Below are 18,713 nucleotides of genomic sequence, written 5' to 3' on the forward strand. Positions count from 1 at the left end.
TCACTCTTTCTGGGCCCTCTTTGGTCCTACTCAAAATTATTCCTCCATTAGGGCCATCCTGTGGCATCTGAATTCCAATGAAGGACAAAGTTCAGATAATTTTCTCATATGATTGATGGACATAAAAAGGTGCCCAAAAGGATGATCATCAAAAAGTTGATGGAGGAATGGGGGTATTTCAGGGTCATGGGATGTCAGGTGGTCATTTCTTTCTTCCTTCAATTTGTATGATAGTTTTAATTTTTATATTGATCTTGTATTATTTGCATAATCAGAAAAGAACAACAAAGCTATTTTCACTGTGAACAGCAAAAACAACAAAAGATTGGAGTGAGGCAAGACTGGAAACAAAATCAACAAGGAGAGTATTTTACTAATCCAGGTAAGAACGATGTGGGATGAACGCAGGTGACAACAATGGAGATGGAGAGATGTCAAAAGATTTAAGAAATAATGAGGTAGAATCAATAGGATGTAGTGATTAATTGGAAGAGTGGGGGAAGGCAAGGTTTCCAGCTTAAACAAGTGGATGGAGACATTTGCCATTTCCTGAGATGAGAAACAGGAGGAAAAGCAACTGTTGAGGCCATGGAGCATCTTCAAAATATTGATCCTTTGCCCGACTCCAAATAAGAACAACGAGGCATGTGTTGCAGGTGATTCTAAGGCACAGAGGTGTCTGAGAAACACTGGTGAAGACCCCAAGATGGGACCAGAGGACTAGGAACTGTGAGACTAGGAAAACATGGTCAGAGGAGGAGGAGGAAAGCAAAGGAGGATATGTCCTGGAAATCAACAGAAGAGGAAGTTTCCGATGATTAGCACTGTGCTTGGTGCATAATTGGTGCTCAATAAATATTTATTAACTAAACAACAGAAGGAAGGGACAGTGGTGTCAAACATTGTCTAGGAGTCAAGAAAGATAAGGGCTGTAAATTATCCATTGGATTTAGCATCGAAGAGGTTACCTTGAAATCCTGTGGGGTCAGTTTGTGTTGTTGAGCCGTGAGGCATGAGAGTAAAAGTGCAATGAGTTGATGAGTGAATGAAAGATGACAAACTATCACATCATAAATCTGGGTTATGCCTGGGAAATCATATTTCTAAAACATATTTTGTGATATTGAAAAATGCTCGCTCTACCTATAATATATATAATTCTGATTCCGGTATAAACTAGAGGCATAAAGAGCTATTTAAGAGTGTATGCTCTGGAGCCAGACTGCTTGGGGCTGAATCTAGACTCTGACACTGAGTCGATGTGCAACTATGGGTAAGTGCCTCACTAGGTAATGGTGAGCCTGGCACACAGAATGCAATCAGTAAAGAGTCAGCTATTAAATATTAGATATATACACATGGAAACCCAAAAATGAGTGGCAAAATTATATAGTAGTTTACTGTATAGTTTTGTGCAAATGTTCTGTAATGAACGTGTACTACTTTTATCATTAGAGAAAGATGTAAAATGATATTTAACAACAACAAAAAAGCTTTGCTGTTAAAGGAAAGATAAAGAAAAGGGATTAACTAAAGGGTATATGGTTGATGTTTCATATGTTCATGATAGGACAGACATTTGCCTGTTCCTGGCTTTCGGAAAAGAGCCTGAAAGGAGTTGAGGGTGACAGCTGTGGCAGAAATGTTTCTGAGGGCGAGAAGGGAAGGGAGCATGAGTGTGATTTGAGGAATCAGCCTTGGACAGGACGTCTTCCTGCGATAGGATTGGAAAGAATTTGTGAGTAGGTATGCCATAATTTGTAGGTGCAGAGACAGGAAGTTGAGGAAGTTAATGACTGATAGTCTTGATGTCTACTACAGATGCCAGCAAGGCTGTCTTCTGAGAGGGGGAGATTTAGAATAGCCACCAGAGGGAATGAAGGAGGAAACTGACACACAGAGACATTGCCAAGTGGCACCCAGCCTCTGGCTCTGGATGGAGACGTGACTCTGCCACAGCCCTGACCTATGTCACCTCCAGAGGAGCAGATGTATCCACTGTTCTGTCACACAGCTCTGGCATGTTTGTGGCTTGCTCTGGATCCTTGATTGAGTTGCTTCCCACGTGAATTCCACTCCTTCTCCTTCTTACTTACAGAAATCCTACTCAGTCTGCAAGGCCCAGCTCAGGTTTGCTTATTCACTTATTCAGATATTCGCTCATCCAATTTCCAGTTGGTCTCTCAGAACCCCATGGCTTCTGGGTTCTAGAACTTGCAAAAGCTCCATCTATGGTCTTTTCTCATTGATAACTGTGCTATCTGATCATGAGAGAGTCACTTCAGGACAGGGGCTTGCCTTGAAGTCTGACTTCCTGATGATTTTTGATTGGGGGCCAGTATTATATTCAGTCTGTGTATGAACGTACATGTGCTTCCTTTACTTCTGCTATTAGGGATTTCATTTACTGGAGGGGAAGCACCTGTAATCCCTGTTTGGAAAAATGTCTGCTTAATGGCAATTCTCCCGGATGTGACCCACTTGACAATAAAAGTTCCAATGGAATCAGGTCTCACTGTAGCCCAGTTGATGTGTAGATACAATCAGACATTTGGCTAGCTGGTTGGAAATGACTAGGTTCTCCAGAGAGCTTAATCCCCACCATACCTTTTCTCTGATTTTATCAGGATCTCCAGTGCTTCCACCTCTCCATTTTCTTCCAATTCAGCCTACCTCCTGGCATGTTTCTTCTACATCCTGCCTGAAACCCACGGCACATCTTCTGGCATTCTTAGCATCCAAGCTCCCTGATTTTCATATCACATCTTTTTTTACAGATCATCAGCCTTGGATCAATCCAGCCATCTCTTCTGCTTCTACGTCAGGGCTACTGAGTCCTTCATCAGGGCCTAGGTTTTTGCTCCAACATGGCCAGTAGGGATTAGAAGGGCCAAAAGACAAGGATTCAGCCCTGATGTCACTGGTGGGAATTAGCGGGACTGCAGGACCAAGGACTGGCCCCACAGTAGCCAGGACATTGGTTACATACAGGGAGACTGAGCAAATATATAACAGAGGATAATGAAAGCCAATTTTCCCAATGTTACTGAAGCGAGTTACAAATACAGAAGGGGGAAGGCTAAAATAAACTCTGTGATGTTGGATTGGAATTAAAGGTATTGGGGAAAACTCATGGTTTTTAATAGATAGATGTGGAAATAGATATAGATGGGCATGCATGTATATATGTATATATATTTCCTAGCTCTGTCCACTGAAAGGACAGGAGCCTAGAAGCAATTAATGACACCCCAGTAGCAATGTGCACACTGAGTACCCCGATTCTGGTTTATGAATATCACCTCCCACTAAAAGGAATCAAGCCTCCTTGGAGAAATGGCTGATTTCAGGACAAGGACAGGGAAGTATAAATGAACCTAGAGCTTGTTACCAAAAGTAACAAAGTGCTCAAAGAACGATGGAGACATCATACCAAAAGGACACAGGAGATAACTTGAAGGAATTCCTATGGGCCAAATGTGGGGTAATTTGAAGATCAAAAAAATAATAATAGCAATAGATTATAAGTCATTGAATAAAATAGGAATCTATGAGTCCATACAATTGACTTTTAACAAAAATTAAGAATTTGTGGGGCTTATAAAATATGTAGAAATAATTAAATGTATTACAACAATAGCACCAAAGCCAGAAAGGTGGTAAATATAAAGATACTATTGAGGGGTCTGCCCCGTGGCGCAGCAGTTAAGTTTGTATGTTCCGCTTCAGCAGCCTGGGGTTCGGTGGTTCAGATCCCGGGTGCAGACCTACACACAGCTTGTCAAGCCATGCTGTGGCAGGCATCCTATATATAAAGTAGAGGAAGATGGGCACGGATGTTAGCTCAGGGCCAGTCTTCCTCAGCAAAAAGTGGAGGATTGGTAGCAGATGTTAGCTCAGGGCTAATGTTCCTCAAAAAAAAAAAAAAAAAAAAAATAGGATACTATTGTGTGTTTCTTATATTATACATGAAGTGATATAATATTATAGTATGATTTCAAGATATATCAGTGATAAGTTATGGATGCACACTATAATTTCTAGAGCAACTACTAAAATAAACAAAACTCCATGAGAAACAGCTAAACGCCAATAGAGAAGATAAAATGGAACACTAAAAAGCTTTTTTGCTTTATATAAAAGAAAGCAGGAAAGGAGGTAAAAAAGAACAGAGAACAGATGGGATAAACTGAAAATAAATAGCGAGAGTGGACTTGAACCCAGCTGTATCAATAACTACACTAAATATAAATGGTCCATTCACTACAATTAAAAGGCAGGCTGGATATAAGACAGTCCAGGAAGCCCTCACTATGAAGGTGACAATTGAGCAAATACTTGAAGGAGAAGAGGTAGCAAGACATGTAGATAACTAGGGTCAGAGTGTTCCAGGCAGAGGGAAGAGCATGTATGAGACTGATACTGACTATTTCAAAAAGCAGAGCTGATTAGCAGACACTGCTCGGAGATGAGGCTGCCTGAATTCTTAATGACTGAAACATCCAGAAATATTCCTAGGATATATTATGGCAAGTTATCATGGCCTCAGAACTTTGCAGGAATAGCCCTTAGAACATGACTAGTTCTGATTCTCAACTATGCCTTTTCTGAGCTCATTTGTTCTCTATATTCTACCACAAGCTCCATTTGGAAGGCTTCAAAGTTTATGGTGATAATGATCACAGAGTCATGGGAATTAGGAATTGGAAGATATCTTAAAGGTCATCTTGCTCCAGCTTCATACTTGTGGCATGGCTGACAGATAATGAGTCCGAGTCACATCCAATGGAAATGACTTCACACCTCCCAGGGCTGACTCTTCATCTCATGGAAAGCTCTATTACAAAGTTCTTTCTTCTGTGGGGCACAAACCTGCTTCACTGTAGCTGAATTTTTCTGCATCTAAGTGACCCTGATGAATGTCTTACAACATCTAGTAATTGAGACACAAAGTCCAAGAGCTTCAACTTGACCATTTGTTTCTTGGCTTTCAGCACCTTCACAGGGCCTGTCAAATGGTTTAGGTTTCAAAACTTAAACCCTTGGCCTTCACTAAACCTTGCCAATATCTTCTGTCAAGAGCCTTCCTGGACTGTTGAAGGGAAAGTAAACCAAATGGGCGTTTGTTTCTCATCAGTGAAAGCAAAGTGCTTGCAGAGGCCAGCTGATCTATTTTTGTCTGTGGGTCATGGATGATTGCCAAGAATGAATAGAGGTGTTTGCCTGTGGTAAAGACCGGAGACAGGGGTTGGTGGAGATGGTTACTGACGCAGAAGAAAGGTTCATGAACAGGATTTGGAACCTGGGAGCCTTGTTAAAATGGTCTTAGCTCTACCACTTTCAACCCCAGACCTCTCAGTCTCCTCCTCACTTGCATACTCTTATCTGTGGGCTCAGGACCACTAAGGATTCATTCCCCTCCTAACAGGAAGTAGACATCAAGCCTTTGGTTGGGCCAGGTTTTGCAGTATGCTCATCTTACTGTATGATGCTCTGATTGCTGGTACCCTGAGTCCAAAGTGTCCTCTCTGCTATCCTCACTAACAGGGCTTGGCACTGCTTTGACTGGATGCAAGAGGCTGGGGTGGGAGGACATAACCACCCGAAGCAGCACAGAATGTCAGAGGAGTCAAGTTAATCTGAAGGATTTGGAGACTGACTCAGATTCAAAGACTGAGAGTAGGCCAGAGAAACCCCAACTCTACAGGTCCCAGAATGAAGGAATTTGAGAGCCATGAATTCAAGATAGTGGAATTAGGTCAACCTCCTACCACCACTAATCCCTGGAATCTCTCCACCTCCAGGAAGCTTCCTGTTTGCCCCCATTGTGTTCTCACTTGGTGTCAGTCTGATTTTCTTGGGTTTGCTCTCTATTCCTTTGGCAGGAACTGGAACAGGTGTAATTTTCCTCGTGTTTGTTTAGAAATGCTCTCCACCAGTTGAGAGGAGTTCGGCCTTCCACTCAGTGTTTCGGTGGTTTGTTTCCATTCCTTTATGGCTGTGTTTATGATTGTGGTGCAACCAGTTGGAACTGAAATGTAGTTTCTTTGGAGACAGGGGTATTCTGTAGACACAGCATGAAATTCCTTGGACTGGGAGGGTCCTCAGAATGTAATACGATATCGCTACTGGCTCTGGAAGTATCAAGAATGGATAGGATCCTACTGTTATAACTAGAACTAGGGTAAATGCAGGATTCACTCATTTGTTCATTTACTCAGCTAACGTTTATGAGCACTTTTAATGTGCCGGGCACTATACTCATACCAGGAAGAAAAAGAAGGCCCCCACCATTCCAGCCAAGATCTTCAATGTCGTCTCTCAAGTCCATCGATCATAGCACTGCCAGGTGAACCTGCACTCACTCATATTCACAGTTACTGAACACCTACTGTGTGCTGGGCTAAAAAGTTGGTAGGATATAGTTCCTACTCCCAGGAACTCACAGTTTGGTAGGAAAGCAAGCTTAGAAACACTTATCCTATTTCAAGTCCTATCTGGAATGAGTGAAATATGCTTGTTCTACCAAGGGCTTGGTACTAAAATAGAGCTATAATAGAAATGTGTGCAGAGTACAGGAGCATAAGAATTAAATTTACTTCAAAAGAGTCATTCATTAACAAGCATTTACTGCATACCTACCACATGGCTGGTGCTGTGCTTGGCAATCATGAAAAACAGCCTCTGCTTTTATGGAATAGAGTTTAGAAGTGTGGGCTTTAGAGTAAGAGAAATCTGAGTTTGTATCTTGGCTTTATCACTTACGAGCTGTGTGACCTTGGGCTAGTTACCTATGTAGGTTCTCTAGAAGTGAGAACCTCAGATTTCTCATCTATAAAATGGAGGCAATAACATCTACCACGTAGCATTACTGGGAAAGTTAAATGAGACTTTTTTTTTAAAGCACTTTCACTGTAGTCCCCCTTTATTCTAATCTACTTCCCTGTGTAAGAGTGAGTTAGTGCTTGACTGTTGCCCTAGGCTGTGAGCTTCCTAAGGGTGGTGTCTGTGTCATATTTAGTTTTATATCTACTGTGACTGCTGCTTCTTGTATTGACTGTCCCCAGCTCACGTCTGGTTTAGAGTCCCTCACAGCTGCTTCCTCCTCCCATGCTATGGGCAGCATCCCTTGTCCGGGACCCTCTGGCTAGGCTGAGTTGATTCTCATCACAGAGGAACAATATAAATACCTGGGGCATGGAGCAAGAAGCTGGTATGGTTAAGCTTTCTCTTAGTTTCCTGCAGGTTTCTGCTATACCCCTTCAATTTTAACTTCCACCCACACCCAGGTTCTTGAACCCAGCTTGGCCCGACCCCTCCCTTGCTGTCCACGTCGTACTGCCTTGTCTGCCTGCTGCTGACTTCCTGGCTGACCTGATTCTCCATATCCAAGCTCACTGGCTCTCTGGGCCTCACTGATATAGCACTGTCTGCCTCAGACTGTGGTCACACAGGAGCCACCCCAACGGACTTCGAGCTCTCTCACCCTGACCCAGTGCCCTAGTGGACACCTTGCTATCAGCTTTTCTGCCTCAGCTGGACTTCTGTCCCACCCTGACCCACTCAACAAACATGCATTGAGTTCTTAAAGTGGGCCAGGCTCTGTGTTATGGAACACACAGAAGAATGACATGACCCTGCCCTGAACGACATCTATGACTGCCCCTGTCTTCAACCTCCTCAGGCTAAAAATGGTGCTGTTGGAAAAGAATTTTCCAGCCTCCGAAACGAGGTTTTCTTGCCCACTTTGATGAATAGACAGCAGTGTGCCTTCTGGCACGGCCCTAGAACCAGCCTTCTTTACCTGTTCTGCAAGAATTGCCCAGGGCAGGAAGCAGTAAATTGTAATGGTTATTGAGTACTTCCCATGTTCCAGGTACTGGGGATACAACAGAGAATATGATATACTTTCTGCCCTTGCAGAGCTGGGAATTTGTGGTAGGCAGAATAATGGCCCCTGAAGATGTCCATGTCCTAATCCTTGGATGCTGTGAATATACTACACTACACGGCAAAGGGAATTACAGTTGCAGACAGAATTAAGGTTGCTAATCAACTGACTTTAAAATAGGGAGAGTATCCTGGGTTATCTAGATGGGCCCAATGTAATCACAAGATCCTTAAATATGGAAGAGGGAGACAGAAGAGTCAGTGTCGGAGTGACGTGATGTAAGAAAGACTCTACTGGCCATTGGCTTTGAAGATGGAAGAAGCCATGAGCCAAGGAAGGCAGGGAGCCTTTAGAAGCTGGAAAAGGCAAGAAAACGGATTCTCCCTAAAGCCTCCAGAAGGAACACACCCCTGCCAACCCTTGATTTTAGCCCAGTGAAACTCATTTCAGATTTCTGACCTCCAGAACTTTAAGGAAATAAATTCGTGTTGTTTTAAGCCACTAAGTCTGTGGTAATATGCTACAGCAGCGATGGGGAACTAATCCAGAGCTTGACTGGGAAGACGGGAATCACAGAGAAGACGACAGTTCCACGTGATGAGTGCAGTGACAGGAGAAGTAGCAAATGCTTGGGGGAGCACACGGAAGGGCTCCCGGTCTTAGTGGGTATGGTGGGAGGAGTCAGGCAGTGCTTCCTGGAGGAAGAGGACTGGGCACCTGCAGGACAGGGAAGGAGCCAGACAAGAATCTGCTGTAACGGTGTGAGGGGGACAGTGACCGGGCCCAGTGAAGAGGTGGGGGAGGGTCTGGACTATGAGGCTGAAGGAGGACGCGGAGGGCTACTCCGGGCTGGCCTGTCTGCATGCACTTCCTCCTTTTTTGAGAGAAATTTGGCTAAAGTTTTTAAAAGGTAGATAAATAAATTGTGGTATATGCATTCAATGTATTATTATGTCTCAATTAAAAAGTAAACAAAAATATTATTTTCACAGAAAAAAATGCAAAAGGCACAAACCCTTTGACCTAGCAATTTTCACTGCTAGGAACTTATCCTGCACCTGTGCCCTCACAGGATCTCAGGAATGAATGTACAAGGAGGCTCTCCGCTGAATAGTTTCTAACAGTTAAAAACTAGAAACAACGCATGTGTCCATAGATGGGTGATTAGTTACCTCTGAGGTGTCCACGGTGTGACATCCCATGAAACATTAGAAGCAAAAAGGCAGATCCATTTGGCCTGAGAAGCAGAGTGGCAGAACCTTTATCCAAACCAGGATACTTTGAGAGTGGAGAGGGATTCTACTGATAATTATACTGGGCCAGAAGGTGTAAACCAGGACTGTTGCAGGCTAACTGGCACAGATGATCATACTACTGAGAAACAATAATCTCCAAGGAAGATTTTTAGGTGAAAAAAGCAAGATGTATCACAATATACATGGCATGATTCCATTTGCATGTGTGTGTTTTAAGAAAGGATACACTCATAGTTACACATGCATACATGCTTTTTTATAAAAATATATAAGGAGCTGATTACCTCAGTCACATCTGGGGAGGAGAACAACTCCACACTAGGTACTTATATTCACTTTATACTCTGCACTGTACTTAAATTACTTTTATAATAAAAAAACAAAGTTGACTGGGTACATATATTACTTTCATAATAAAACTGCAAATGCAAATAGTCATGGAAAGCCAAACATATTTTAAATAGGAGTTTGCTCCCACTCTTCCTCTGGTTCTTAAGTCAGCTCCCTCACCAGTTTCCTCCCTCTGGGTCCAGGCCTCATGTCCTCACACACCACTGAGTCTGAATCTCAACAGGTGCAACAGGAGGTGATGGGAAAACAAACTACAGTCATGCGTCACTTAATGGGGATCTGTTCAGAGAAATGCATTGTTAGGCGATTGCGTCGTTGTGTAACATCACAGAGTGTACTTACACAAACCTACCATACACATAGGCTACATGGTATTAATCTGGGGGGACCACCATTCTATATGCGGTCCATCATTGTCCAAAACGTCTTTATGCAGCGCGCGACTGTATAGTAAATAAACACTTGACTATCACATATGATAAACCCCCCCTAGGTTTCCAGTTAGGACAATTATAAAGGTAGAGGCTGTTTTCCAGAGAAGAGCCTCTTCAAAGCTGCAGACTCTCCACTCACATCAGAAGGAACAGCTGCCCGCTTGTAGATAGTATTTTTCCTTTATATTCTCAAACCTATTGCTGGGTAGTAAATTCTTCCTCCCACTCCTTTTTCCCTCTGCACTGAAAAACGAGCACGTTTTACAGCTTTCCTCCTTTAGATGAGAAGTTTCTTCCAAGAAGGGAAGGGTTGAATTTTAGGTCATTTGTCCACCCACTTCCTGAGAAAAGGTCACTTCCTCCGGCCTTATTCCGGACCCCGCCTGAGAGCAACGGGGAAGGACTGTTCTTTGGCTTGGTGGTTTGGTCAAATGGCCTTTAGAGGGGTCGAATTTGTCTGAAGACCTTTTGATTTCCATGAATTTTTGTCACCCTGGAACTTCTCTCTCAAGGAAAAGGAGGGACTAAAAACAAGCAGTTCAAAAGATTGAGAGGGTGGAGGTAGTTTAACTGTTTCCTTGAACAACTTTTTAGTAGAAAGAACCTGTCACACTCATTCTTTTCCTGCTCTTTCCCTACCCCTTATGACCACTTATCTTTTCTGGCCTGGGAGAACTTCCCCTCACAGTGAGGGGGCAGAAGGTGGGGGGAATAATAACACTAGTTAGTCGCTGAACTAGCGTTTTACCTAGTCTGTCTGCCTCAAAAGCCTGTGAGATCTCCACACATCTGGCCAGGCCCCTCTTCTCCTTATGGGAATTCAGCGCCCCCTTCAGGCAGGGCTCCTTTCAGCTGTAAATGCCCCTGCTCCTTTCACCCTCCAGACTGGTCTCTAGTTGCAAACCATCCCCATCCTTCCTACCCCTACTCATCATCCAAATACCACCCTCTTTTCAGGGTACCCTTCCAGTCCTATCACTTTCATGAAGATTTCCCTGAGCACTGATGTTAAGCTAACAAGATATTGGATTAAAAAATTCTTTAGACACAACGTGCAAAAGATTATTATCATCATTGACGATGATAAAATCATTGACTTTAGCTGTGGGGCACATTCAAGCTTCAGGCTTAGCCCAGTGGCAGCCTGTGGTGGAAGCACTGGATTCTTCAGGCTGCTTTTCTAAACTGTGACCTAGAGCAGCAGGCAGTACTGATGGCCTGGAGGGCCAAGGAGCTCTCCAGCTCAGGGTGAAAGCTAAGCCAGCCAGAACCAGCCCGATGGCAGGAGGTACAGGGAGAAAGCAGGCTGTAGTTTGCACATCAAATCCCAAACTGTTTTGCCTCAAATACAAAGGAGTCCTTTCCAAGAGGAAGTCCATGCCAGCTGCTTACCTGATGCCACCAAAACAACTCCTGTTCACTCTCTCTTGGAGTATGGCAGGGTATGGTGTGGTCTTAAGACAGAAGGTGGACAGGCATTCAACCAGGTCCTCTGACCAGGGCATTCTGGTTGTCAGTGCTCAGACCCAGGGGTTTCCATTTCCAGCTGTTAGTAGAAGGAGAATCTGGGCTTGACTCAGAGAATCATAAAATGTTAAGAGGTGGGGAAGGGAATCAAGGAAAAATCCAACACCCTCTGACAAGGTAAACGAGGCCCAAAAAGACTTCAGAAGTGGTTCCCAAATGTCGATCCTGGTATCTGTCAGTCTTCTGAAAAACGAAGAGAATAAGGACAAAGTAGTGAGTTTAAAAAACAAGCTAAATTTATTTAATTTAAAAGATATGCCCTTTATTCTGATTTTACAGTCTTTCCTTAGTTTTAATGTTAAAATGCCTTTTCTTTTATGAAATGATGTTGACAGTAGATGGTAAGTGATTTTAATGCTCTTAAAAAGACAGTAACGACTGTACTTGAAATTCCAAAGTTTGGATACCCTGGGGTCAGGTTATTCACCAGTGGCCATGTACATCTAGTCAGGGGCAGAGCTGAGTTTGAATTTCTATTACTCATTGTTTTCTTCTAAGCCACAGAGACACTTCTGTATGACTTGAGGTAAATGATTTTACATCCTGAGCTTTAGATTTTGCACCTGTAAAACGAAGGATAATAAAATCTGCCCTGCGTCACAAAGTAATCATGAGGCTAAAATGGGATGATGGAGAAGAAAAAACTTTGAGAAGTAAAACCTTCACACTGAACAAGGGCTTGGCGTGATTATCTTATGTCAGTCAGTTGATTCTTGAGGCTCCAGCTGTGTGGATTATTTGCTTTGAAGACTAGATTAGTTTCCTAGGGCTGGCGGAACAAAGTACCACAAACCAGTGGCTTAAAACAACAGGAATTTATTCTCTCACAGTTCTGGAGGCTGGAAGTCTGGACTCCAGGTGTTGGCAGTTGTCATGCTCCCTCCGAAGCCTCTAGGAGATGATCTTTCCTTGCCTCTTCCAGTTTCTAGGGGCCCCAAGTGTTCCTTGGCTTCTGACAGCATATCTCCTATCTCTGCTTCCATTTTCCCACGGCTGTCTTCACTCTGTGTCTGTCTCTTCCAGTAAGGATGTTCTTTTTATATGGAAACCAGTCATGTTGGATTAGGGGCTCGCCCTACTCCAGTATGACCCCATCTTAACTTGATTTCCTCTGCAAAGACCCTATTTCCAAATAAGGTCACATTCTGAGGTACTGAGGACTAGGACTTCAATATATCTTTTTTGTGGGGGACACAGTTCAACCCATAACACCATCTTGGTAAATTTCAAGTTGTATTTTAAGTGGCACCAGCTGCCCCGACTTTAAGGAAAGCAAATTTCATTCTTTCCACCCTTCCAAGAAGAAACACGGTGAGGTAGAAACAAAGGGAAGTGGGGGAAGAGTTCTGGAGGGAAATTAAAGCAGCTGGTTAATCAACAAACAGAATCTTGGCTTCTGAGAGACTGAGCACAGTGAAAGGCAGTGACCAAAGCTTGAAAGCAAATTCCAGGCTGTGCTCACTCCTCGGAGAGCTCTCAGCTGGAGTGCGGCCCCCCCACAGCAATTTGCACTGCCAGGGAAAGGTGAAGGAACCACAGCTCCTTGAGTCAACACGCTTGAGCCTGAAGCAATATTTATTCATGGAGGGTCTGAGCTGGGTTCTGCTCTGCCTGGAGCCAACACACTGGTGGCAGGGGCAATGGTGTGCAGTCAAGCCTTGCCAGACCCTGGGGCCAGTTGAATCAACACCAGCGCTCTTCTTTCCTAGCTGCAGGCCTCCACTTCCTTCCCAGAGAGCTTTTTTGTTTGTTATCCTGATTCAAAGGTCAAAGGCAGCTGTGTTCAATTCTCCCAAGAACAAGGAAGGACGTGGTCACAGCAGGAATTCTGCTCAGATCTGGGGAAGAATCCACTCTCCACTAAGTTTGTGGACCCTTAAACACGTTCCTTGAGGAAGACAGGGCTGCATTATGGCTTTCACTGGCCCTTGGCACTTTGGCCTTTGTGGGCCCCTTCTTCTGCAAAAAAATACTAAAAATTATATTTTATATATTTACATTATATATATATTTATATTATATAAGTGGTATAAAGATAAGTATAATCCATACTGGATTCATTATTATATATCCAATATTATTACATTTCTTTCGTTCTGGTTTTAAAAGAACTTAAAATTGAAATATTTTTGTTGGCCCCTAAAATAGCATGAGCTCTCAGCACTGTGCCTACTGTGTCTATGGATAAGTTGGCCCTGGAGAAAGGCTATGCTTTTTTTAAGCATGTGGGTGTGCGGTAGAGTGAGAGGTGTGTGAGTGTGTGAGCGTGTATTAGATCTAGGAGATGACTTAAAATCAATGCAGTCTGGACACAGGGGAATGACCAAGCTGACATTCTGAGACCCAAGTAAACTTGTGTTTATAAACTGTGGTAGACATCGGTGGCCCCCCAAAACCATACCTCCCATTAGTAACACTTTTTTGAAGTCCTTTCCCACGTTGACTCTGGGGTTGGTTGTGTGACTTCCTTTGCCAATGAGATATTAACAAACATGAGACAAGTAAATAAGTGTTTGCACACTAGGGCTCTACTTCTTGAAATGCTTCCTTTTGGAACTCAGCCGCCATGCTGTAAGGAAGGCTAACCTGCTAGAGAGGAGGCCATGTGGAGAGGCCCTGGAGAATGAGACACCATATGGAGAGAGATGCCAGTCAACTCCTAGCTGTTCTAGTCTCCTCAGCTGAGGTATCAGAGATGTGAACGAAATGCACTTGGATCTTCCCATCACAGTTGAGCCTCTAGATGACTCCAGCTGCATGAGACATCAAGCTGGCCAGCAGAAGAACCACCCAACTGATCCCAGCCCATACTGTAGAGTTGTGAGTAAATAGTCATTTTAAGTCACTGAGTTATGGGGTGGTTTGTAAACAACCATAGATAATTGATACAAACACTAATTAAGAAGAGTGCACAGACACACACAGAAGAAGCTAACCAAGAAGCCGCAAGATAGGATTTGAATATGTGGAAAAGAGCAACCTAAGCAAAGGAACAGCCAGAGCAAAGCCAGAGCATGCCTCAGAACTGACTAATGATGCACTCCCAGGAACAGTGACATAAAGAAGCATTTTGCTATGTGGCTGAGGCACCCTCTCATTTCTCTCAGAATACACACATAGGTGGCAACCTACTCCACTTACTCATAAAGCCAGTCCTGATAAAAATTATTATCATTTTAGAAAACTAGGGCTAAATCCCCAGGACCCTAATAGGGGCTTCTCCCTTAGGAAGGGTAGCCAGGAACAGCTAGGTTTACACCTTCTACTTTATAAAATGGCCAAATGCTAGGTCTCAGGGTCTTATTATTACCTATCCTGGTCCATCTTGCTTACTACCATGATTTGGTTTCTTGTTTATCTATGCACTACCTAATCTTTGGAGGTTAACTGCTTCTCTGCTATCTGACTTTTTGGTCCTCTGATGGCAGCACCATTGCCTGAGATCCAGAGCTGGACAATTAGCACATGGTACTGTAGTCGGCTGTTCACTTGTCTGCAATCCCCACTAGAGCACGAGCTCCTCAAAGGCAAAGATTTCTTCTGTTTAACATTCTGTCTCCAATGCTTACACAGTGGCTGACATATACTAAGTGTTCAATAAATGTTCAATGAATTAATGAGAAACCCAGAAATATGACAACCACAAACCCAGGCAAATGGGAGTGGAAGGCATACTGGGCATAAAACATCCCTAATATTTACTGGCACTTCTATTCCAGATTCTGTGCTAAGTACTTTATGAACCTTTTGTTTGCTCTTTTTGTGTTTAGCAAGTCTTAACCTCTGGAGAGGTTAAATTATTTATCCACAGAGCCAGAATTCAACTAGGATCCTCTGTTCCCAAGTCCATGCTACACTTTTTAGCTCTCCTCCTGGATATTGAATACTACCCAGCTATTCCTATTTGAGGCTTCACCAAACAGGGGCAGATGGACGGGAGACTGACAAGGGGGCTCCCTTTGAGAATTTTTACTTGGGTCTCAGGAAAGAACTTATCCTTGAGCTCGTGCTGGGGATGATTAGGTACAGACAGAAGACGCCCTCAGTCTTTGTAGATCTTTCCATGGGCAAAAGGAGGGAGAACTTGGCACCCAGCCGATGGTGGGAATAATAAGAATGAGCCCCTCCCAGGCTCATGGCTCTTACTATTCTCTGGGAGGAATGACAGGCAGGAGAGGGCAGCTAGACCTGCCTATTCATCGGGTGGGGCATTACCACTTGACCCTATTTCTCCAAAGTTCCATGATTAAGATCGGGAGCTAGGGGTGGGGCAGGGGCTTGGCATTGGGGATGAGGTAAATGAGGTAAATTCGGGCTCTTGAAGGGCAGGGTGGAGCTGTGGTGACTCAGGGGGTAGGACCCAGTGTGGGGCAGCCTTTGGCAGGCAGGGGCAGATCTGAGGAAAGTGTCTAATCACATACCTGTGCCTGTGGCTTTGCAGGCACCATTTGGCAGCTGCAGTGCAGTAAGGTAACCTGTGGCTTGATCTCCGATATCCTAGGCTCAAATCCTAGCACGGCCATTTACTATCTCGATGGTACTGCCAAAATCATTTGACTTTTCAGAGCTTCAGTTTCCCATTTTATAGTGTGGGACTAAAAAGCTGGGTTGGGGTGATGAATAAATGAGAAAGCAGCTGAACGTCAGTTCCCCTCCAGCTCCCTGTCCTATTGGCCCTTGATATTAGGCAGAGCCTTCAAGGTGAGCTGTATCAGGCAGGGCCACATTTTGACTTTCATGGACCGCTTTTGCTTCCTGGGCTTGCTTCTTCCATAAAAAGATATTAAAAATTCCATTTCATGATTGCACTGATACAAAGATGAATATAATCCAAGCTGGATTTATTATCATATATTCATTATTGTTGCACTCATTTTTCTTCTAATTCTAAAAGAAATTAAAATATTTTTGTGGGTCCCTAAAAGTATCATGGGCCCCTGGCACTGTGCCATGGATAGGTCGGCTCAGATCTCTTCCTTCTTCCTAAATCTTTGAGTCAGGTGACTCAATCAGGGTGACTCAGGACCACGAATTTACAATCGAAGAGACATTTTTCCCCTAAGAGGTTTATTGGGTCAGTGAGAGTGTGCGTTGTACATGACTAAGGTGTTCCTGTGTTGGTCTTGGTGTATCTGCATTTCAGGACGTGGCTATTTTGGAGTAGAGGCAGAGTAGTATGAAAGCCTAAATTATAAAGTCCCTGAAACTTATTGGTTCATTCAACATATATATATATATAATTTTTTTTTTTTTTTTGGTGAGGAAGATTGGCTCCGAGCTAACATCAGTTGCCAATCTTTCTCTTTTTGCTTGAGGAAGATTGTCGCTGAGCTAACATCTGTGCCACTCTTCCTCTATTTTGTATGTAGGATGCCATCATAGCACGGCTTGATGGGTGGTGTGTAGGTCCATGCCCAGGATCCAAATAGGCAAACCCCGGGCCACCGAAGCAGAGTGCACAAACAACCACTATGCCACCGGGCTAGCCCCCAACCAATATTTTTTTTGAGTATCTACTACACGCTAAGCCCTGTTACAAGAACTGGAGATAGAGTGCAATGAACAAAAAAGACAAAGTCCCTGATCTCATGCATTTCTACCTTCTAGTGAGGGAAACAGACAAGAAATCAAAAAATTATGTCAGGTGGTAAATGCTAAGCAAGGTGGGTAGGGAGAGTGGGTGGTGGAAAGGTGGGAGTGGAGTTTGCTATTACATGTAAGATAGTCAGAGAACATGTCTTAGTCAAAGGTGATAATGGAGCAGAGCCCCAAAGAAATTGAGGGATGTGGCCATCTGGGGAAATAGCATTCCAGGAAGGAGGAAAGACAAGTACAAAGACCCCGTGGCAGGAGCATCCTCAGTGTGCTTGAGGAACAGCATGCAGGCCAGAGGCTGGAGCAGGGAGGGGGCAGAATGGCAGGAGATGAGGTCAGATGGGTGGCACAGGGCCAGATCATGTAGGGCTTTGTAGCCTGTTGTAAACATTTTAGCTTGTAGTCTGAGTGTGAGGAGAAGGCACTAGAAGAATTTGTTAGAGGAGTGACATGATCTGACTTAGCTCTCAACAGGGTCACTTTGGCTGCTTGCATGGAATAGACAGGAGGGAGCAAGCGCAGAAGCAGGGAAGTCAGCTGGGAGGCAATAGTGTGCTCCAGGTGAGTTTATAGTGAGTTGCAGAGGGTCAGCAGTGGTAGGGCTGAGAAGTGGTCAAATTGTGGATATGAAGGTAGAGTCCACAAGATTTGCTAGTATATTATATGTCTGGGGAACTAGATAAAGAGAGGAGTCGAGGAAAATTCCAAGATTTTGGACTGGACAACTGGAGGCATGGAATTGACATTTACTGAAATGGGGAAAAGGGAAAGGTGTAGGGAGGACTCTGAGTATGGTTTTGAATGAGCTAATTTTGAGATGCTTCTTAGACAGAGAAGTCTCAAGCTGAAGCACTGACTAGGGCTCTGTAGCTCCACATTGACTAGTCTTTGGATGTGGGCTGCCCCCAGTGAGAGAGTGCAGAAATGAGCCAAGAAAGCACCTTTCAGCTGACAGCATTGCCCAGAGAGGCACACAGCTGTGAGCCATCAACAGGCAATACTGCTGGCTGCTGAGGGAATACGCATCTTAGTCCTGAAGGGCAGACCTGGATGGCACATCATAGTATCCACTGCAAACGACCTCTGGCGCTGTTCAAATCCACTCCATCTGGGAACAGCTTCTCTAGGATTCTGGTCGGTCTGTTTCCTTGGGAAACTTATGGCAGGTTAGTGAGATGAAATAGCCATCCCTCCCACTGTCCCACTACTGCAACTAGCCTTGAGGCCACAGCCAATACTCAACATCTTCCTCTCGTACAACCTATTCTACAGTCCTCTCATCCTTGGTAGACACCTCCACTGTTCCAAGTGGCTTACTTGGTGGTGTGACCCAGACCCTCATCCCCAAGGGATCTGAGCTGTGGGTCACCATGCCCTTCTCAGATCAAGGCTGCTGCACTTTCCATTTACCTTTACAATCAAGAAGGGGAGAATCAGGAGACATCCTAGCGGAGTACATGAGTGCCAAATATATTCTTCCTTGCACCTCCCCATGTAACACAGCCTACCACATCCTGATGACCAGGGTCAATCACCTGAGCCAGTGTGGTGAATCCTTCTTTGTCTGCTGATCTCTTGGTATGAGGAGCCTGAAGTGACTAGTCGGAAGCCATGGCTTAAAACTTACTGGAACTCCTACAATACTTCCTCCTGGTAGAA

Source organism: Equus caballus, chromosome 5 (assembly GCF_041296265.1).
Source record: "Equus caballus isolate H_3958 breed thoroughbred chromosome 5, TB-T2T, whole genome shotgun sequence".
Classification (NCBI taxonomy): domain Eukaryota; kingdom Metazoa; phylum Chordata; class Mammalia; order Perissodactyla; family Equidae; genus Equus; species Equus caballus.